The following is a 24,131-nucleotide window of genomic DNA, read 5'->3' as shown; positions in this document are numbered from 1 at the left end:
CAGTGAGATCTATGCGATATGGCCGAGAAATGTAATTTTGATGTTCACTCCCAAACCGCTGCGCAGAAGTCAACCAAACTTCACCCATTAGTGTATTGTATCACAATCTAGTAGTTACATGTGGAAATTTGGTTCTAGGACATTTGATTTGAGCGCAATCCTCAAACTTAGGTCAAAAAAGCCATTTAAGCCTTTTCACAGTGAGATCTATGCGATATGGCCGAGAAATGTAATTTTGATGTTAACTCCCAAACCGCTGCGCAGAAGTCAACCAAACTTCACCCAATAGTGTATTGTATCACAATCTAGTAGTTACATATGGAAATTTAGTTCTAGGACATTTGGTTTGAGCGCAATCCTCAAACTTAGGTCAAAAAAGCCATTTAAGCCTTTTCACAGTGAGATCTATGCGATATGGCCGAGAAATGTAATTTTGATGTTAACTCCCAAACCGCTGCGCAGAAGTAAACCAAACTTCACCCATTAGTGTATTGTATCACAATCTAGTAGTTACATGTGGAAATTTGGTTCTAGGACATTTGATTTGAGCGCAATCCTCAAACTTAGGTCAAAAAAGCCATTTAAGCCTTTTCACAGTGAGATCTATGCGATATGGCCGAGAAATGTAATTTTGATGTTAACTCCCAAACCGCTGCGCAGAAGTCAACCAAACTTCACCCAATAGTGTATTGTATCACAATCTAGTAGTTACATTTGAAAATTTTGTTCTAGGACATTTTGTTTGAACGCAATCATCAAACTTAATTAAAAAAGTCATTTAAGCCTTTTCACAGTGAGATCTATGCGATATGGCCGAGAAATGTAATTTTGATGTTAACTCCCAAACCGCTGCGCAGAAGTCAACCAAACTTCACCCAATAGTGTATTGTATTACAATCTAGTAGTTACATTTAAAAATTTTGTTCTAGGACATTTTGTTTGAGCGCAATCCTCAAACTTAGGTCAAAAAAGCCATTTAAGCCTTTTCACAGTGAGATCTATGCGATATGGCCGAGAAATGTAATTTTGATGTTAACTCCCAAACCGCTGCGCAGAAGTCAACCAAACTTCACCCAATAGTGTATTGTATCACATTCTAGTAGTTACATTTGAAAATTTTGTTCTAGGACATTTGGTTTGAGCGCAATCCTCAAACTTAGGTCAAAAAAGCCATTTAAGCCTTTTCACAGTGAGATCTATGCGATATGGCCGAGAAATGTAATTTTGATGTTAACTCCCAAACCGCTGCGCAGAAGTCAACCAAACTTCACCCATTAGTGTATTGTATCACAATCTAGTAGTTACATGTGGAAATTTGGTTATAGGACATTTGATTTGAGCGCAATCCTCAAACTTAGGTCAAAAAAGCCATTTAAGCCTTTTCACAGTGAGATCTATGCGATATGGCCGAGAAATGTAATTTTGATGTTAACTCCCAAACCGCTGCGCAGAAGTCAACCAAACTTCACCCAATAGTGTATTGTATCACATTCTAGTAGTTACATTTGAAAATTTCGTTCTAGGACATTTGGTTTGAGCGCAATCATTAAACTTAGGTCAAAAAAGCCATTTAAGCCTTTTCACAGTGAGATCTATGCGATATGGCCGAGAAATGTAATTTTGATGTTAACTCCCAAACCGCTGCGCAGAAGTCAACCAAACTTCACCCAATAGTGTATTGTATCACAATCTAGTAGTTACATTTGAAAAATTTTTTCTAGGACATTTTGTTTGAACGCAATCATCAAACTTAATTAAAAAAGTCATTTAAGCCTTTTCACAGTGAGATCTATGCGATATGGCCGAGAAATGTAATTTTGATGTTAACTCCCAAACCGCTGCGCAGAAGTCAACCAAACTTCACCCATTAGTGTATTGTATCACAATCTAGTAGTTACATGTGGAAATTTGGTTATAGGACATTTGATTTGAGCGCAATCCTCAAACTTAGGTCAAAAAAGCCATTTAAGCCTTTTCACAGTGAGATCTATGCGATATGGCCGAGAAATGTAATTTTGATGTTAACTCCCAAACCGCTGCGCAGAAGTCAACCAAACTTCACCCAATAGTGTATTGTATCACAATCTAGTAGTTACATTTGAAAAAATTTTTCTAGGACATTTTGTTTGAACGCAATCATCAAACTTAATTAAAAAAGTCATTTAAGCCTTTTCACAGTGAGATCTATGCGATATGGCCGAGAAATGTAATTTTGATGTTAACTCCCAAACCGCTGCGCAGAAGTCAACCAAACTTCACCCATTAGTGTATTGTATCACAATCTAGTAGTTACATGTGGAAATTTGGTTCTAGGACATTTGATTTGAGCGCAATCCTCAAACTTAGGTCAAAAAAGCCATTTAAGCCTTTTCACAGTGAGATCTATGCGATATGGCCGAGAAATGTAATTTTGATGTTAACTCCCAAACCGCTGCGCAGAAGTCAACCAAACTTCACCCAATAGTGTATTTTATCACAATCTAGTAGTTACATTTGGAAATTTAGTTCTAGGACATTTGATTTGAGCGCAATCTTCAAACTTAATTAAAAAAAGTCATTTAAGCCTTTTCACAGTGAGATCTATGCGATATGGCCGAGAAATGTAATTTTGATGTTCACTCCCAAACCGCTGCGCAGAAGTCAACCAAACTTCACCCATTAGTGTATTGTATCACAATCTAGTAGTTACATGTGGAAATTTGGTTATAGGACATTTGATTTGAGCGCAATCCTCAAACCTAGGTCAAAAAAGCCATTTAAGCCTTTTCACAGTGAGATCTATGCGATATGGCCGAGAAATGTAATTTTGATGTTAACTCCCAAACCGCTGCGCAGAAGTCAACCAAACTTCACCCAATAGTGTATTGTATCACAATCTAGTAGTTACATTTGAAAATTTTGTTCTAGGACATTTTGTTTGAGCGCAATCCTCAAACTTAGGTCAAAAAAGCCATTTAAGCCTTTTCACAGTGAGATCTATGCGATATGGCCGAGAAATGTAATTTTGATGTTAACTCCCAAACCGCTGCGCAGAAGTCAACCAAACTTCACCCAATAGTGTATTGTATCACATTCTAGTAGTTACATTTGAAAATTTCGTTCTAGGACATTTGGTTTGAGCGCAATCCTCAAACTTAGGTCAAAAAAGCCATTTAAGCCTTTTCACAGTGAGATCTATGCGATATGGCCGAGAAATGTAATTTTGATGTTAACTCCCAAACCGCTGCGCAGAAGTAAACCAAACTTCACCCAATAGTGTATTGTATCACAATCTAGTAGTTACATTTGAAAATTTTGTTCTAGGACATTTTGTTTGAACGCAATCATCAAACTTAATTAAAAAAGTCATTTAAGCCTTTTCACAGTGAGATCTATGCGATATGGCCGAGAAATGTAATTTTGATGTTAACTCCCAAACCGCTGCGCAGAAGTCAACCAAACTTCACCCAATAGTGTATTGTATCACAATCTAGTAGTTACATTTGAAAATTTTGTTCTAGGACATTTTGTTTGAGCGCAATCCTCAAACTTAGGTCAAAAAAGCCATTTAAGCCTTTTCACAGTGAGATCTATGCGATATGGCCGAGAAATGTAATTTTGATGTTAACTCCCAAACCGCTGCGCAGAAGTCAACCAAACTTCACCCAATAGTGTATTGTATCACATTCTAGTAGTTACATTTGAAAATTTTGTTGTAGGACATTTGGTTTGAGCGCAATCCTCAAACTTAGGTCAAAAAAGCCATTTAAGCCTTTTCACAGTGAGATCTATGCGATATGGCCGAGAAATGTAATTTAGATGTTAACTCCCAAACCGCTGCGCAGAAGTAAACCAAACTTCACCCATTAGTGTATTGTATCACAATCTAGTAGTTACATGTGGAAATTTGGTTCTAGGACATTTGATTTGAGCGCAATCCTCAAACTTAGGTCAAAAAAGCCATTTAAGCCTTTTCACAGTGAGATCTATGCGATATGGCCGAGAAATGTAATTTTGATGTTAACTCCCAAACCGCTGCGCAGAAGTCAACCAAACTTCACCCAATAGTGTATTGTATCACAATCTAGTAGTTACATTTGAAAATTTTGTTCTAGGACATTTTGTTTGAACGCAATCATCAAACTTAATTAAAAAAGTCATTTAAGCCTTTTCACAGTGAGATCTATGCGATATGGCCGAGAAATGTAATTTTGATGTTAACTCCCAAACCGCTGCGCAGAAGTCAACCAAACTTCACCCATTAGTGTATTGTATCACAATCTAGTAGTTACATGTGGAAATTTGGTTATAGGACATTTGATTTGAGCGCAATCCTCAAACTTAGGTCAAAAAAGCCATTTAAGCCTTTTCACAGTGAGATCTATGCGATATGGCCGAGAAATGTAATTTTGATGTTAACTCCCAAACCGCTGCGCAGAAGTCAACCAAACTTCACCCAATAGTGTATTGTATCACATTCTAGTAGTTACATTTGAAAATTTCGTTCTAGGACATTTGGTTTGAGCGCAATTATTAAACTTAGGTCAAAAAAGCCATTTAAGCCTTTTCACAGTGAGATCTATGCGATATGGCCGAGAAATGTAATTTTGATGTTAACTCCCAAACCGCTGCGCAGAAGTCAACCAAACTTCACCCAATAGTGTATTGTATCACAATCTAGTAGTTACATTTGAAAAATTTTTTCTAGGACATTTTGTTTGAACGCAATCATCAAACTTAATTAAAAAAGTCATTTAAGCCTTTTCACAGTGAGATCTATGCGATATGGCCGAGAAATGTAATTTTGATGTTAACTCCCAAACCGCTGCGCAGAAGTCAACCAAACTTCACCCATTAGTGTATTGTATCACAATCTAGTAGTTACATGTGGAAATTTGGTTCTAGGACATTTGATTTGAGCGCAATCCTCAAACTTAGGTCAAAAAAGCCATTTAAGCCTTTTCACAGTGAGATCTATGCGATATGGCCGAGAAATGTAATTTTGATGTTAACTCCCAAACCGCTGCGCAGAAGTCAACCAAACTTCACCCAATAGTGTATTTTATCACAATCTAGTAGTTACATTTGGAAATTTAGTTCTAGGACATTTGATTTGAGCGCAATCTTCAAACTTAATTAAAAAAAGTCATTTAAGCCTTTTCACAGTGAGATCTATGCGATATGGCCGAGAAATGTAATTTTGATGTTCACTCCCAAACCGCTGCGCAGAAGTCAACCAAACTTCACCCATTAGTGTATTGTATCACAATCTAGTAGTTACATGTGGAAATTTGGTTATAGGACATTTGATTTGAGCGCAATCCTCAAACCTAGGTCAAAAAAGCCATTTAAGCCTTTTCACAGTGAGATCTATGCGATATGGCCGAGAAATGTAATTTTGATGTTAACTCCCAAACCGCTGCGCAGAAGTCAACCAAACTTCACCCAATAGTGTATTGTATCACATTCTAGTAGTTACATTTGAAAATTTCGTTCTAGGACATTTGGTTTGAGCGCAATCATTAAACTTAGGTCAAAAAAGCCATTTAAGCCTTTTCACAGTGAGATCTATGCGATATGGCCGAGAAATGTAATTTTGATGTTAACTCCCAAACCGCTGCGCAGAAGTCAACTAAACTTCACCCAATAGTGTATTGTATCACATTCTAGTAGTTACATTTGAAAATTTCGTTCTAGGACATTTGGTTTGAGCGCAATCATTAAACTTAATTAAAAAAGTCATTTAAGCCTTTTCACAGTGAGATATATGCGATATGGCCGAGAAATGTAATTTTGATGTTAACTCCCAAACCGCTGCGCAGAAGTCAACCAAACTTCACCCATTAGTGTATTGTATCACAATCTAGTAATTACATGTGGAAATTTGCTTCTAGGACATTTGATTTGAGCGCAATCCTCAAACTTAGGTCAAAAAAGCCATTTAAGCCTTTTCACAGTGAGATCTATGCGATATGGCCGAGAAATGTAATTTTGATGTTAACTCCCAAACCGCTGCGCAGAAGTAAACCAAACTTCACCCATTAGTGTATTGTATCACAATCTAGTAGTTACATGTGGAAATTTGGTTCTAGGACATTTGATTTGAGCGCAATCCTCAAACTTAGGTCAAAAAAGCCATTTAAGCCTTTTCACAGTGGTATGCGATATGGCCGAGAAATGTAATTTTGATGTTAACTCCCATACCACTGCGCAGAAGTCAATGAAACTTCACCCAATAGTGTATTGTATCACAATCTAGTAGTTACATTTGAAAATTTTGTTCTAGGACATTTTGTTTGAACGCAATCATCAAACTTAATTAAAAAAGTCATTTAAGCCTTTTCACAGTGAGATCTATGCGATATGGCCGAGAAATGTAATTTTGATGTTAACTCCCAAACCGCTGCGCAGAAGTCAACCAAACTTCACCCAATAGTGTATTGTATCACAATCTAGTAGTTACATTTGAAAATTTTGTTCTAGGACATTTTGTTTGAGCGCAATCCTCAAACTTAGGTCAAAAAAGCCATTTAAGCCTTTTCACAGTGAGATCTATGCGATATGGCCGAGAAATGTAATTTTGATGTTCACTCCCAAACCGCTGCGCAGAAGTCAACCAAACTTCACCCATTAGTGTATTGTATCACAATCTAGTAGTTACATGTGGAAATTTGGTTCTAGGACATTTGATTTGAGCGCAATCCTCAAACTTAGGTCAAAAAAGCCATTTAAGCCTTTTCACAGTGAGATCTATGCGATATGGCCGAGAAATGTAATTTTGATGTTAACTCCCAAACCGCTGCGCAGAAGTCAACCAAACTTCACCCAATAGTGTATTGTATCACAATCTAGTAGTTACATATGGAAATTTAGTTCTAGGACATTTGGTTTGAGCGCAATCCTCAAACTTAGGTCAAAAAAGCCATTTAAGCCTTTTCACAGTGAGATCTATGCGATATGGCCGAGAAATGTAATTTTGATGTTAACTCCCAAACCGCTGCGCAGAAGTAAACCAAACTTCACCCATTAGTGTATTGTATCACAATCTAGTAGTTACATGTGGAAATTTGGTTCTAGGACATTTGATTTGAGCGCAATCCTCAAACTTAGGTCAAAAAAGCCATTTAAGCCTTTTCACAGTGAGATCTATGCGATATGGCCGAGAAATGTAATTTTGATGTTAACTCCCAAACCGCTGCGCAGAAGTCAACCAAACTTCACCCAATAGTGTATTGTATCACAATCTAGTAGTTACATTTGAAAATTTTGTTCTAGGACATTTTGTTTGAACGCAATCATCAAACTTAATTAAAAAAGTCATTTAAGCCTTTTCACAGTGAGATCTATGCGATATGGCCGAGAAATGTAATTTTGATGTTAACTCCCAAACCGCTGCGCAGAAGTCAACCAAACTTCACCCAATAGTGTATTGTATTACAATCTAGTAGTTACATTTAAAAATTTTGTTCTAGGACATTTTGTTTGAGCGCAATCCTCAAACTTAGGTCAAAAAAGCCATTTAAGCCTTTTCACAGTGAGATCTATGCGATATGGCCGAGAAATGTAATTTTGATGTTAACTCCCAAACCGCTGCGCAGAAGTCAACCAAACTTCACCCAATAGTGTATTGTATCACATTCTAGTAGTTACATTTGAAAATTTTGTTCTAGGACATTTGGTTTGAGCGCAATCCTCAAACTTAGGTCAAAAAAGCCATTTAAGCCTTTTCACAGTGAGATCTATGCGATATGGCCGAGAAATGTAATTTTGATGTTAACTCCCAAACCGCTGCGCAGAAGTCAACCAAACTTCACCCATTAGTGTATTGTATCACAATCTAGTAGTTACATGTGGAAATTTGGTTATAGGACATTTGATTTGAGCGCAATCCTCAAACTTAGGTCAAAAAAGCCATTTAAGCCTTTTCACAGTGAGATCTATGCGATATGGCCGAGAAATGTAATTTTGATGTTAACTCCCAAACCGCTGCGCAGAAGTCAACCAAACTTCACCCAATAGTGTATTGTATCACATTCTAGTAGTTACATTTGAAAATTTCGTTCTAGGACATTTGGTTTGAGCGCAATCATTAAACTTAGGTCAAAAAAGCCATTTAAGCCTTTTCACAGTGAGATCTATGCGATATGGCCGAGAAATGTAATTTTGATGTTAACTCCCAAACCGCTGCGCAGAAGTCAACTAAACTTCACCCAATAGTGTATTGTATCACATTCTAGTAGTTACATTTGAAAATTTCGTTCTAGGACATTTGGTTTGAGCGCAATCATTAAACTTAATTAAAAAAGTCATTTAAGCCTTTTCACAGTGAGATCTATGCGATATGGCCGAGAAATGTAATTTTGATGTTAACTCCCAAACCGCTGCGCAGAAGTCAACCAAACTTCACCCATTAGTGTATTGTATCACAATCTAGTAATTACATGTGGAAATTTGGCTCTAGGACATTTGATTTGAGCGCAATCCTCAAACTTAGGTCAAAAAATTCATTTAAGCCTTTTCACAGTGAGATCTATGCGATATGGCCGAGAAATGTAATTTTGATGTTAACTCCCAAACCGCTGCGCAGAAGTCAACCAAACTTCACCCAATAGTGTATTGTATCACAATCTAGTAGTTACATTTGAAAAATTTTTTCTAGGACATTTTGTTTGAACGCAATCATCAAACTTAATTAAAAAAGTCATTTAAGCCTTTTCACAGTGAGATCTATGCGATATGGCCGAGAAATGTAATTTTGATGTTAACTCCCAAACCGCTGCGCAGAAGTCAACCAAACTTCACCCATTAGTGTATTGTATCACAATCTAGTAGTTACATGTGGAAATTTGGTTATAGGACATTTGATTTGAGCGCAATCCTCAAACTTAGGTCAAAAAAGCCATTTAAGCCTTTTCACAGTGAGATCTATGCGATATGGCCGAGAAATGTAATTTTGATGTTAACTCCCAAACCGCTGCGCAGAAGTCAACCAAACTTCACCCAATAGTGTATTGTATCACAATCTAGTAGTTACATTTGAAAAAATTTTTCTAGGACATTTTGTTTGAACGCAATCATCAAACTTAATTAAAAAAGTCATTTAAGCCTTTTCACAGTGAGATCTATGCGATATGGCCGAGAAATGTAATTTTGATGTTAACTCCCAAACCGCTGCGCAGAAGTCAACCAAACTTCACCCATTAGTGTATTGTATCACAATCTAGTAGTTACATGTGGAAATTTGGTTCTAGGACATTTGATTTGAGCGCAATCCTCAAACTTAGGTCAAAAAAGCCATTTAAGCCTTTTCACAGTGAGATCTATGCGATATGGCCGAGAAATGTAATTTTGATGTTAACTCCCAAACCGCTGCGCAGAAGTCAACCAAACTTCACCCAATAGTGTATTGTATCACATTCTAGTAGTTACATTTGAAAATTTCGTTCTAGGACATTTGGTTTGAGCGCAATCATTAAACTTAGGTCAAAAAAGCCATTTAAGCCTTTTCACAGTGAGATCTATGCGATATGGCCGAGAAATGTAATTTTGATGTTAACTCCCAAACCGCTGCGCAGAAGTCAACTAAACTTCACCCAATAGTGTATTGTATCACATTCTAGTAGTTACATTTGAAAATTTCGTTCTAGGACATTTGGTTTGAGCGCAATCATTAAACTTAATTAAAAAAGTCATTTAAGCCTTTTCACAGTGAGATATATGCGATATGGCCGAGAAATGTAATTTTGATGTTAACTCCCAAACCGCTGCGCAGAAGTCAACCAAACTTCACCCATTAGTGTATTGTATCACAATCTAGTAATTACATGTGGAAATTTGCTTCTAGGACATTTGATTTGAGCGCAATCCTCAAACTTAGGTCAAAAAAGCCATTTAAGCCTTTTCACAGTGAGATCTATGCGATATGGCCGAGAAATGTAATTTTGATGTTAACTCCCAAACCGCTGCGCAGAAGTAAACCAAACTTCACCCATTAGTGTATTGTATCACAATCTAGTAGTTACATGTGGAAATTTGGTTCTAGGACATTTGATTTGAGCGCAATCCTCAAACTTAGGTCAAAAAAGCCATTTAAGCCTTTTCACAGTGGTATGCGATATGGCCGAGAAATGTAATTTTGATGTTAACTCCCATACCACTGCGCAGAAGTCAATGAAACTTCACCCAATAGTGTATTGTATCACAATCTAGTAGTTACATTTGAAAATTTTGTTCTAGGACATTTTGTTTGAACGCAATCATCAAACTTAATTAAAAAAGTCATTTAAGCCTTTTCACAGTGAGATCTATGCGATATGGCCGAGAAATGTAATTTTGATGTTAACTCCCAAACCGCTGCGCAGAAGTCAACCAAACTTCACCCAATAGTGTATTGTATCACAATCTAGTAGTTACATTTGAAAATTTTGTTCTAGGACATTTTGTTTGAGCGCAATCCTCAAACTTAGGTCAAAAAAGCCATTTAAGCCTTTTCACAGTGAGATCTATGCGATATGGCCGAGAAATGTAATTTTGATGTTCACTCCCAAACCGCTGCGCAGAAGTCAACCAAACTTCACCCATTAGTGTATTGTATCACAATCTAGTAGTTACATGTGGAAATTTGGTTCTAGGACATTTGATTTGAGCGCAATCCTCAAACTTAGGTCAAAAAAGCCATTTAAGCCTTTTCACAGTGAGATCTATGCGATATGGCCGAGAAATGTAATTTTGATGTTAACTCCCAAACCGCTGCGCAGAAGTCAACCAAACTTCACCCAATAGTGTATTGTATCACAATCTAGTAGTTACATATGGAAATTTAGTTCTAGGACATTTGGTTTGAGCGCAATCCTCAAACTTAGGTCAAAAAAGCCATTTAAGCCTTTTCACAGTGAGATCTATGCGATATGGCCGAGAAATGTAATTTTGATGTTAACTCCCAAACCGCTGCGCAGAAGTAAACCAAACTTCACCCATTAGTGTATTGTATCACAATCTAGTAGTTACATGTGGAAATTTGGTTCTAGGACATTTGATTTGAGCGCAATCCTCAAACTTAGGTCAAAAAAGCCATTTAAGCCTTTTCACAGTGAGATCTATGCGATATGGCCGAGAAATGTAATTTTGATGTTAACTCCCAAACCGCTGCGCAGAAGTCAACCAAACTTCACCCAATAGTGTATTGTATCACAATCTAGTAGTTACATTTGAAAATTTTGTTCTAGGACATTTTGTTTGAACGCAATCATCAAACTTAATTAAAAAAGTCATTTAAGCCTTTTCACAGTGAGATCTATGCGATATGGCCGAGAAATGTAATTTTGATGTTAACTCCCAAACCGCTGCGCAGAAGTCAACCAAACTTCACCCAATAGTGTATTGTATTACAATCTAGTAGTTACATTTAAAAATTTTGTTCTAGGACATTTTGTTTGAGCGCAATCCTCAAACTTAGGTCAAAAAAGCCATTTAAGCCTTTTCACAGTGAGATCTATGCGATATGGCCGAGAAATGTAATTTTGATGTTAACTCCCAAACCGCTGCGCAGAAGTCAACCAAACTTCACCCAATAGTGTATTGTATCACATTCTAGTAGTTACATTTGAAAATTTTGTTCTAGGACATTTGGTTTGAGCGCAATCCTCAAACTTAGGTCAAAAAAGCCATTTAAGCCTTTTCACAGTGAGATCTATGCGATATGGCCGAGAAATGTAATTTTGATGTTAACTCCCAAACCGCTGCGCAGAAGTCAACCAAACTTCACCCATTAGTGTATTGTATCACAATCTAGTAGTTACATGTGGAAATTTGGTTATAGGACATTTGATTTGAGCGCAATCCTCAAACTTAGGTCAAAAAAGCCATTTAAGCCTTTTCACAGTGAGATCTATGCGATATGGCCGAGAAATGTAATTTTGATGTTAACTCCCAAACCGCTGCGCAGAAGTCAACCAAACTTCACCCAATAGTGTATTGTATCACATTCTAGTAGTTACATTTGAAAATTTCGTTCTAGGACATTTGGTTTGAGCGCAATCATTAAACTTAGGTCAAAAAAGCCATTTAAGCCTTTTCACAGTGAGATCTATGCGATATGGCCGAGAAATGTAATTTTGATGTTAACTCCCAAACCGCTGCGCAGAAGTCAACTAAACTTCACCCAATAGTGTATTGTATCACATTCTAGTAGTTACATTTGAAAATTTCGTTCTAGGACATTTGGTTTGAGCGCAATCATTAAACTTAATTAAAAAAGTCATTTAAGCCTTTTCACAGTGAGATCTATGCGATATGGCCGAGAAATGTAATTTTGATGTTAACTCCCAAACCGCTGCGCAGAAGTCAACCAAACTTCACCCATTAGTGTATTGTATCACAATCTAGTAATTACATGTGGAAATTTGGCTCTAGGACATTTGATTTGAGCGCAATCCTCAAACTTAGGTCAAAAAATTCATTTAAGCCTTTTCACAGTGAGATCTATGCGATATGGCCGAGAAATGTAATTTTGATGTTAACTCCCAAACCGCTGCGCAGAAGTCAACCAAACTTCACCCAATAGTGTATTGTATCACAATCTAGTAGTTACATTTGAAAAATTTTTTCTAGGACATTTTGTTTGAACGCAATCATCAAACTTAATTAAAAAAGTCATTTAAGCCTTTTCACAGTGAGATCTATGCGATATGGCCGAGAAATGTAATTTTGATGTTAACTCCCAAACCGCTGCGCAGAAGTCAACCAAACTTCACCCATTAGTGTATTGTATCACAATCTAGTAGTTACATGTGGAAATTTGGTTATAGGACATTTGATTTGAGCGCAATCCTCAAACTTAGGTCAAAAAAGCCATTTAAGCCTTTTCACAGTGAGATCTATGCGATATGGCCGAGAAATGTAATTTTGATGTTAACTCCCAAACCGCTGCGCAGAAGTCAACCAAACTTCACCCAATAGTGTATTGTATCACAATCTAGTAGTTACATTTGAAAAAATTTTTCTAGGACATTTTGTTTGAACGCAATCATCAAACTTAATTAAAAAAGTCATTTAAGCCTTTTCACAGTGAGATCTATGCGATATGGCCGAGAAATGTAATTTTGATGTTAACTCCCAAACCGCTGCGCAGAAGTCAACCAAACTTCACCCATTAGTGTATTGTATCACAATCTAGTAGTTACATGTGGAAATTTGGTTCTAGGACATTTGATTTGAGCGCAATCCTCAAACTTAGGTCAAAAAAGCCATTTAAGCCTTTTCACAGTGAGATCTATGCGATATGGCCGAGAAATGTAATTTTGATGTTAACTCCCAAACCGCTGCGCAGAAGTCAACCAAACTTCACCCAATAGTGTATTTTATCACAATCTAGTAGTTACATTTGGAAATTTAGTTCTAGGACATTTGATTTGAGCGCAATCTTCAAACTTAATTAAAAAAAGTCATTTAAGCCTTTTCACAGTGAGATCTATGCGATATGGCCGAGAAATGTAATTTTGATGTTCACTCCCAAACCGCTGCGCAGAAGTCAACCAAACTTCACCCATTAGTGTATTGTATCACAATCTAGTAGTTACATGTGGAAATTTGGTTATAGGACATTTGATTTGAGCGCAATCCTCAAACCTAGGTCAAAAAAGCCATTTAAGCCTTTTCACAGTGAGATCTATGCGATATGGCCGAGAAATGTAATTTTGATGTTAACTCCCAAACCGCTGCGCAGAAGTCAACCAAACTTCACCCAATAGTGTATTGTATCACATTCTAGTAGTTACATTTGAAAATTTCGTTCTAGGACATTTGGTTTGAGCGCAATCATTAAACTTAGGTCAAAAAAGCCATTTACGCCTTTTCACAGTGAGATCTATGCGATATGGCCGAGAAATGTAATTTTGATGATAACTCCCAAACCGCTGCGCAGAAGTCAACTAAACTTCACCCAATAGTGTATTGTATCACATTCTAGTAGTTACATTTGAAAATTTCGTTCTAGGACATTTGGTTTGAGCGCAATCATTAAACTTAATTAAAAAAGTCATTTAAGCCTTTTCACAGTGAGATATATGCGATATGGCCGAGAAATGTAATTTTGATGTTAACTCCCAAACCGCTGCGCAGAAGTCAACCAAACTTCACCCATTAGTGTATTGTATCACAATCTAGTAATTACATGTGGAAATTTGCTTCTAGGACATTTGATTTGAGCGCAATCCTCAAACTTAGGTCAAAAAAGCCATTTAAGCCTTTTCACAGTGAGATCTATGCGATATGGCCGAGAAATGTAATTTTGATGTTAACTCCCAAACCGCTGCGCAGAAGTAAACCAAACTTCACCCATTAGTGTATTGTATCACAATCTAGTAGTTACATGTGGAAATTTGGTTCTAGGACATTTGATTTGAGCGCAATCCTCAAACTTAGGTCAAAAAAGCCATTTAAGCCTTTTCACAGTGGTATGCGATATGGCCGAGAAATGTAATTTTGATGTTAACTCCCATACCACTGCGCAGAAGTCAATGAAACTTCACCCAATAGTGTATTGTATCACAATCTAGTAGTTACATTTGAAAATTTTGTTCTAGGACATTTTGTTTGAACGCAATCATCAAACTTAATTAAAAAAGTCATTTAAGCCTTTTCACAGTGAGATCTATGCGATATGGCCGAGAAATGTAATTTTGATGTTAACTCCCAAACCGCTGCGCAGAAGTCAACCAAACTTCACCCAATAGTGTATTGTATCACAATCTAGTAGTTACATTTGAAAATTTTGTTCTAGGACATTTTGTTTGAGCGCAATCCTCAAACTTAGGTCAAAAAAGCCATTTAAGCCTTTTCACAGTGAGATCTATGCGATATGGCCGAGAAATGTAATTTTGATGTTCACTCCCAAACCGCTGCGCAGAAGTCAACCAAACTTCACCCATTAGTGTATTGTATCACAATCTAGTAGTTACATGTGGAAATTTGGTTCTAGGACATTTGATTTGAGCGCAATCCTCAAACTTAGGTCAAAAAAGCCATTTAAGCCTTTTCACAGTGAGATCTATGCGATATGGCCGAGAAATGTAATTTTGATGTTAACTCCCAAACCGCTGCGCAGAAGTCAACCAAACTTCACCCAATAGTGTATTGTATCACAATCTAGTAGTTACATATGGAAATTTAGTTCTAGGACATTTGGTTTGAGCGCAATCCTCAAACTTAGGTCAAAAAAGCCATTTAAGCCTTTTCACAGTGAGATCTATGCGATATGGCCGAGAAATGTAATTTTGATGTTAACTCCCAAACCGCTGCGCAGAAGTCAACCAAACTTCACCCATTAGTGTATTGTATCACAATCTAGTAGTTACATGTGGAAATTTGGTTATAGGACATTTGATTTGAGCGCAATCCTCAAACTTAGGTCAAAAAAGCCATTTAAGCCTTTTCACAGTGAGATCTATGCGATATGGCCGAGAAATGTAATTTTGATGTTAACTCCCAAACCGCTGCGCAGAAGTCAACCAAACTTCACCCAATAGTGTATTGTATCACATTCTAGTAGTTACATTTGAAAATTTCGTTCTAGGACATTTGGTTTGAGCGCAATCATTAAACTTAGGTCAAAAAAGCCATTTAAGCCTTTTCACAGTGAGATCTATGCGATATGGCCGAGAAATGTAATTTTGATGTTAACTCCCAAACCGCTGCGCAGAAGTCAACTAAACTTCACCCAATAGTGTATTGTATCACATTCTAGTAGTTACATTTGAAAATTTCGTTCTAGGACATTTGGTTTGAGCGCAATCATTAAACTTAATTAAAAAAGTCATTTAAGCCTTTTCACAGTGAGATCTATGCGATATGGCCGAGAAATGTAATTTTGATGTTAACTCCCAAACCGCTGCGCAGAAGTCAACCAAACTTCACCCATTAGTGTATTGTATCACAATCTAGTAATTACATGTGGAAATTTGCCTCTAGGACATTTGATTTGAGCGCAATCCTCAAACTTAGGTCAAAAAATTCATTTAAGCCTTTTCACAGTGAGATCTATGCGATATGGCCGAGAAATGTAATTTTGATGTTAACTCCCAAACCACTGCGCAGAAGTAAACCAAACTTCACCCATTAGTGTATTGTATCACAATCTAGTAGTTACATGTGGAAATTTGGTTCTAGGACATTTGATTTGAGCGCAATCCTCAAACTTAGGTCAAAAAAGCCATTTAAGCCTTTTCACAGTGAGATCTATGTGATATGGCCGAGAAATGTAATTTTGATGTTAACTCCCAAACCGCTGCGCAGAAGTCAACCAAACTTCACCCAATAGTGTATTGTATCACAATCTAGTAGTTACATTTGAAAATTTTGTTCTAGGACATTTTGTTTGAACGCAATCATCAAACTTAATTAAAAAAGTCATTTAAGCCTTTTCACAGTGAGATCTATGCGATATGGCCGAGAAATGTAATTTTGATGTTAACTCCCAAACCGCTGCGCAGAAGTCAACCAAACTTCACCCATTAGTGTATTGTATCACAATCTAGTAGTTACATGTGGAAATTTGGTTATAGGACATTTGATTTGAGCGCAATCCTCAAACTTAGGTCAAAAAAGCCATTTAAGCCTTTTCACAGTGAGATCTATGCGATATGGCCGAGAAATGTAATTTTGATGTTAACTCCCAAACCGCTGCGCAGAAGTCAACCAAACTTCACCCAATAGTGTATTTTATCACAATCTAGTAGTTACATTTGGAAATTTAGTTCTAGGACATTTGATTTGAGCGCAATCTTCAAACTTAATTAAAAAAAGTCATTTAAGCCTTTTCACAGTGAGATCTATGCGATATGGCCGAGAAATGTAATTTTGATGTTCACTCCCAAACCGCTGCGCAGAAGTCAACCAAACTTCACCCATTAGTGTATTGTATCACAATCTAGTAGTTACATGTGGAAATTTGGTTCTAGGACATTTGATTTGAGCGCAATCCTCAAACTTAGGTCAAAAAAGCCATTTAAGCCTTTTCACAGTGAGATCTATGCGATATGGCCGAGAAATGTAATTTTGATGTTAACTCCCAAACCGCTGCGCAGAAGTCAACCAAACTTCACCCAATAGTGTATTGTATCACAATCTAGTAGTTACATTTGAAAATTTTGTTCTAGGACATTTTGTTTGAGCGCAATCCTCAAACTTAGGTCAAAAAAGCCATTTAAGCCTTTTCACAGTGAGATCTATGCGATATGGCCGAGAAATGTAATTTTGATGTTAACTCCCAAACCGCTGCGCAGAAGTCAACCAAACTTCACCCAATAGTGTATTGTATCACAATCTAGTAGTTACATTTGAAAATTTTGTTCTAGGACATTTTGTTTGAACGCAATCATCAAACTTAATTAAAAAAGTCATTTAAGCCTTTTCACAGTGAGATCTATGCGATATGGCCGAGAAATGTAATTTTGATGTTAACTCCCAAACCGCTGCGCAGAAGTCAACCAAACTTCACCCATTAGTGTATTGTATCACAATCTAGTAGTTACATGTGGAAATTTGGTTATAGGACATTTGATTTGAGCGCAATCCTCAAACTTAGGTCAAAAAATTCATTTAAGCCTTTTCACAGTGAGATCTATGCGATATGGCCGAGAAATGTAATTTTGATGTTAACTCCCAAACCACTGCGCAGAAGTAAACCAAACTTCACCCATTAGTGTATTGTATCACAATCTAGTAGTTACATGTGGAAATTTGGTTCTAGGACATTTGATTTGAGCGCAATCCTCAAACTTAGGTCAAAAAAGCCATTTAAGCCTTTTCACAGTGAGATCTATGTGATATGGCCGAGAAATGTAATTTTGATGTTAACTCCCAAACCGCTGCGCAGAAGTCAACCAAACTTCACCCAATAGTGTATTGTATCACAATCTAGTAGTTACATTTGAAAATTTTGTTCTAGGACATTTTGTTTGAACGCAATCATCAAACTTAATTAAAAAAGTCATTTAAGCCTTTTCACAGTGAGATCTATGCGATATGGCCGAGAAATGTAATTTTGATGTTAACTCCCAAACCGCTGCGCAGAAGTCAACCAAACTTCACCCATTAGTGTATTGTATCACAATCTAGTAGTTACATGTGGAAATTTGGTTATAGGACATTTGATTTGAGCGCAATCCTCAAACTTAGGTCAAAAAAGCCATTTAAGCCTTTTCACAGTGAGATCTATGCGATATGGCCGAGAAATGTAATTTTGATGTTAACTCCCAAACCGCTGCGCAGAAGTCAACCAAACTTCACCCAATAGTGTATTTTATCACAATCTAGTAGTTACATTTGGAAATTTAGTTCTAGGACATTTGATTTGAGCGCAATCTTCAAACTTAATTAAAAAAAGTCATTTAAGCCTTTTCACAGTGAGATCTATGCGATATGGCCGAGAAATGTAATTTTGATGTTCACTCCCAAACCGCTGCGCAGAAGTCAACCAAACTTCACCCATTAGTGTATTGTATCACAATCTAGTAGTTACATGTGGAAATTTGGTTCTAGGACATTTGATTTGAGCGCAATCCTCAAACTTAGGTCAAAAAAGCCATTTAAGCCTTTTCACAGTGAGATCTATGCGATATGGCCGAGAAATGTAATTTTGATGTTAACTCCCAAACCGCTGCGCAGAAGTCAACCAAACTTCACCCAATAGTGTATTGTATCACAATCTAGTAGTTACATTTGAAAATTTTGTTCTAGGACATTTTGTTTGAGCGCAATCCTCAAACTTAGGTCAAAAAAGCCATTTAAGCCTTTTCACAGTGAGATCTATGCGATATGGCCGAGAAATGTAATTTTGATGTTAACTCCCAAACCGCTGCGCAGAAGTCAACCAAACTTCACCCAATAGTGTATTGTATCACAATCTAGTAGTTACATTTGAAAATTTTGTTCTAGGACATTTTGTTTGAACGCAATCATCAAACTTAATTAAAAAAGTCATTTAAGCCTTTTCACAGTGAGATCTATGCGATATGGCCGAGAAATGTAATTTTGATGTTAACTCCCAAACCGCTGCGCAGAAGTCAACCAAACTTCACCCATTAGTGTATTGTATCACAATCTAGTAGTTACATGTGGAAATTTGGTTATAGGACATTTGATTTGAGCGCAATCCTCAAACTTAGGTCAAAAAAGCCATTTAAGCCTTTTCACAGTGAGATCTATGCGATATGGCCGAGAAATGTAATTTTGATGTTAACTCCCAAACCGCTGCGCAGAAGTCAACCAAACTTCACCCAATAGTGTATTTTATCACAATCTAGTAGTTACATTTGGAAATTTAGTTCTAGGACATTTGATTTGAGCGCAATCTTCAAACTTAATTAAAAAAAGTCATTTAAGCCTTTTCACAGTGAGATCTATGCGATATGGCCGAGAAATGTAATTTTGATGTTCACTCCCAAACCGCTGCGCAGAAGTCAACCAAACTTCACCCATTAGTGTATTGTATCACAATCTAGTAGTTACATGTGGAAATTTGGTTCTAGGACATTTGATTTGAGCGCAATCCTCAAACTTAGGTCAAAAAAGCCATTTAAGCCTTTTCACAGTGAGATCTATGCGATATGGCCGAGAAATGTAATTTTGATGTTAACTCCCAAACCGCTGCGCAGAAGTCAACCAAACTTCACCCAATAGTGTATTGTATCACAATCTAGTAGTTACATATGGAAATTTAGTTCTAGGACATTTGATTTGAGCGCAATCTTCAAACTTAATTAAAAAAAGTCATTTAAGCCTTTTCACAGTGAGATCTATGCGATATGGCCGAGAAATGTAATTTTGATGTTCACTCCCAAACCGCTGCGCAGAAGTCAACCAAACTTCAACCATTAGTGTATTGTATCACAATCTAGTAGTTACATGTGGAAATTTGGTTCTAGGACATTTGATTTGAGCGCAATCCTCAAACTTAGGTCAAAAAAGCCATTTAAGCCTTTTCACAGTGAGATCTATGCGATATGGCCGAGAAATGTAATTTTGATGTTAACTCCCAAACCGCTGCGCAGAAGTCAACCAAACTTCACCCAATAGTGTATTGTATCACAATCTAGTAGTTACATTTGAAAATTTTGTTCTAGGACATTTTGTTTGAGCGCAATCATCAAACTTAATTAAAAAAGTCATTTAAGCCTTTTCACAGTGAGATCTATGCGATATGGCCGAGAAATGTAATTTTGATGTTAACTCCCAAACCGCTGCGCAGAAGTCAACCAAACTTCACCCATTAGTGTATTGTATCACAATCTAGTAGTTACTTGTGGAAATTTGGTTCTAGGACATTTGATTTGAGCGCAATCCTCAAACCTAGGTCAAAAAAGCCATTTAAGCCTTTTCACAGTGAGATCTATGCGATATGGCCGAGAAATGTAAATTTGATGTTAACTCCCAAACCGCTGCGCAAAAGTCAACCAAACTTCACCCAATAGAGTATTGTATCACAATCTAGTAGTTACATTTGAAAATTTCATTCTAGGACATTTGGTTTGAGCGCAATCATTAAACTTAGGTCAAAAAAGCCATTTAAGCCTTTTCACAGTGAGATCTATGCGATATGGCCGAGAAATGTAATTTTGATGTTAACTCCCAAACCGCTGCGCAGAAGTCAACTAAACTTCACCCAATAGTGTATTGTATCACATTCTAGTAGTTACATTTGAAAATTTCGTTCTAGGACATTTGGTTTGAGCGCAATCATTAAACTTAATTAAAAAAGTCATTTAAGCCTTTTCACAGTGAGATCTATGCGATATGGCCGAGAAATGTAATTTTGATGTTAACTCACAAACCGCTGCGCAGAAGTCAACCAAACTTCACCCATTAGTGTATTGTATCACAATCTAGTAATTACATGTGGAAATTTGCTTCTAGGACATTTGATTTGAGCGCAATCCTCAAACTTAGGTCAAAAAAGCCATTTAAGCCTTTTCACAGTGAGATCTATGCGATATGGCCGAGAAATGTAATTTTGATGTTAACTCCCAAACCGCTGCGCAGAAGTAAACCAAACTTCACCCATTAGTGTATTGTATCACAATCTAGTAGTTACATGTGGAAATTTGGTTCTAGGACATTTGATTTGAGCGCAATCCTCAAACTTAGGTCAAAAAAGCCATTTAAGCCTTTTCACAGTGGTATGCGATATGGCCGAGAAATGTAATTTTAATGTTAACTCCCAAACCGCTGCGCAGAAGTCAATGAAACTTCACCCAATAGTGTATTGTATCACAATCTAGTAGTTACATTTGAAAATTTTGTTCTAGGACATTTTGTTTGAACGCAATCATCAAACTTAATTAAAAAAGTCATTTAAGCCTTTTCACAGTGAGATCTATGCGATATGGCCGAGAAATGTAATTTTGATGTTAACTCCCAAACCGCTGCGCAGAAGTCAACCAAACTTCACCCAATAGTGTATTGTATCACAATCTAGTAGTTACATTTGAAAATTTTGTTCTAGGACATTTTGTTTGAGCGCAATCCTCAAATTTAGGTCAAAAAAGCCATTTAAGCCTTTTCACAGTGAGATCTATGCGATATGGCCGAGAAATGTAATTTTGATGTTCACTCCCAAACCGCTGCGCAGAAGTCAACCAAACTTCACCCATTAGTGTATTGTATCACAATCTAGTAGTTACATGTGGAAATTTGGTTCTAGGACATTTGATTTGAGCGCAATCCTCAAACTTAGGTCAAAAAAGCCATTTAAGCCTTTTCACAGTGAGATCTATGCGATATGGCCGAGAAATGTAATTTTGATGTTAACTCCCAAACCGCTGCGCAGAAGTCAACCAAACTTCACCCAATAGTGTATTGTATCACAATCTAGTAGTTACATATGGAAATTTAGTTCTAGGACATTTGGTTTGAGCGCAATCCTCAAACTTAGGTCAAAAAAGCCATTTAAGCCTTTTCACAGTGAGATCTATGCGATATGGCCGAGAAATGTAATTTTGATGTTAATTCCCAAACCGCTGCGCAGAAGTCAACCAAACTTCACCCAATAGTGTATTGTATTACAATCTAGTAGTTACATTTAAAAATTTTGTTCTAGGACATTTTGTTTGAGCGCAATCCTCAAACTTAGGTCAAAAAAGCCATTTAAGCCTTTTCACAGTGAGATCTATGCGATATGGCCGAGAAATGTAATTTTGATGTTAACTCCCAAACCGCTGCGCAGAAGTCAACCAAACTTCACCCAATAGTGTATCGTATCACATTCTAGTAGTTACATTTGAAAATTTCGTTCTAGGACATTTGGTTTGAGCGCAATCCTCAAACTTAGGTCAAAAAAGCCATTTAAGCCTTTTCACAGTGAGATCAATGCGATATGGCCGAGAAATGTAATTTTGATGTTAACTCCCAAACCGCTGCGCAGAAGTAAACCAAACTTCACCCATTAGTGTATTGTATCACAATCTAGTAGTTACATGTGGAAATTTGGTTCTAGGACATTTGATTTGAGCGCAATCCTCAAACTTAGGTCAAAAAAGCCATTTAAGCCTTTTCACAGTGAGATCTATGCGATATGGCCGAGAAATGTAATTTTGATGTTAACTCCCAAACCGCTGCGCAGAAGTCAACTAAACTTCACCCAATAGTGTATTGTATCACATTCTAGTAGTTACATTTGAAAATTTCGTTCTAGGACATTTGGTTTGAGCGCAATCATTAAACTTAGGTCAAAAAAGCCATTTAAGCCTTTTCACAGTGAGATCTATGCGATATGGCCGAGAAATGTAATTTTGATGTTAACTCCCAAACCGCTGCGCAGAAGTCAACTAAACTTCACCCAATAGTGTATTGTATCACATTCTAGTAGTTACATTTGAAAATTTCGTTCTAGGACATTTGGTTTGAGCGCAATCATTAAACTTAATTAAAAAAGTCATTTAAGCCTTTTCACAGTGAGATCTATGCGATATGGCCGAGAAATGTAATTTTGATGTTAACTCCCAAACCGCTGCGCAGAAGTCAACCAAACTTCACCCATTAGTGTATTGTATCACAATCTAGTAATTACATGTGGAAATTTGCCTCTAGGACATTTGATTTGAGCGCAATCCTCAAACTTAGGTCAAAAAATTCATTTAAGCCTTTTCACAGTGAGATCTATGCGATATGGCCGAGAAATGTAATTTTGATGTTAACTCCCAAACCACTGCGCAGAAGTAAACCAAACTTCACCCATTAGTGTATTGTATCACAATCTAGTAGTTACATGTGGAAATTTGGTTCTAGGACATTTGATTTGAGCGCAATCCTCAAACTTAGGTCAAAAAAGCCATTTAAGCCTTTTCACAGTGAGATCTATGTGATATGGCCGAGAAATGTAATTTTGATGTTAACTCCCAAACCGCTGCGCAGAAGTCAACCAAACTTCACCCAATAGTGTATTGTATCACAATCTAGTAGTTACATTTGAAAATTTTGTTCTAGGACATTTTGTTTGAACGCAATCATCAAACTTAATTAAAAAAGTCATTTAAGCCTTTTCACAGTGAGATCTATGCGATATGGCCGAGAAATGTAATTTTGATGTTAACTCCCAAACCGCTGCGCAGAAGTCAACCAAACTTCACCCATTAGTGTATTGTATCACAATCTAGTAGTTACATGTGGAAATTTGGTTATAGGACATTTGATTTGAGCGCAATCCTCAAACTTAGGTCAAAAAAGCCATTTAAGCCTTTTCACAGTGAGATCTATGCGATATGGCCGAGAAATGTAATTTTGATGTTAACTCCCAAACCGCTGCGCAGAAGTCAACCAAACTTCACCCAATAGTGTATTTTATCACAATCTAGTAGTTACATTTGGAAATTTAGTTCTAGGACATTTGATTTGAGCGCAATCTTCAAACTTAATTAAAAAAAGTCATTTAAGCCTTTTCACAGTGAGATCTATGCGATATGGCCGAGAAATGTAATTTTGATGTTCACTCCCAAACCGCTGCGCAGAAGTCAACCAAACTTCACCCATTAGTGTATTGTATCACAATCTAGTAGTTACATGTGGAAATTTGGTTCTAGGACATTTGATTTGAGCGCAATCCTCAAACTTAGGTCAAAAAAGCCATTTAAGCCTTTTCACAGTGAGATCTATGCGATATG

The sequence above is a fragment of the Corythoichthys intestinalis genome, unplaced genomic scaffold, assembly GCF_030265065.1.
Source record: "Corythoichthys intestinalis isolate RoL2023-P3 unplaced genomic scaffold, ASM3026506v1 HiC_scaffold_36, whole genome shotgun sequence".
Lineage (NCBI taxonomy): Eukaryota > Metazoa > Chordata > Actinopteri > Syngnathiformes > Syngnathidae > Corythoichthys > Corythoichthys intestinalis.
This window is presented reverse-complemented; position numbering follows the sequence as displayed.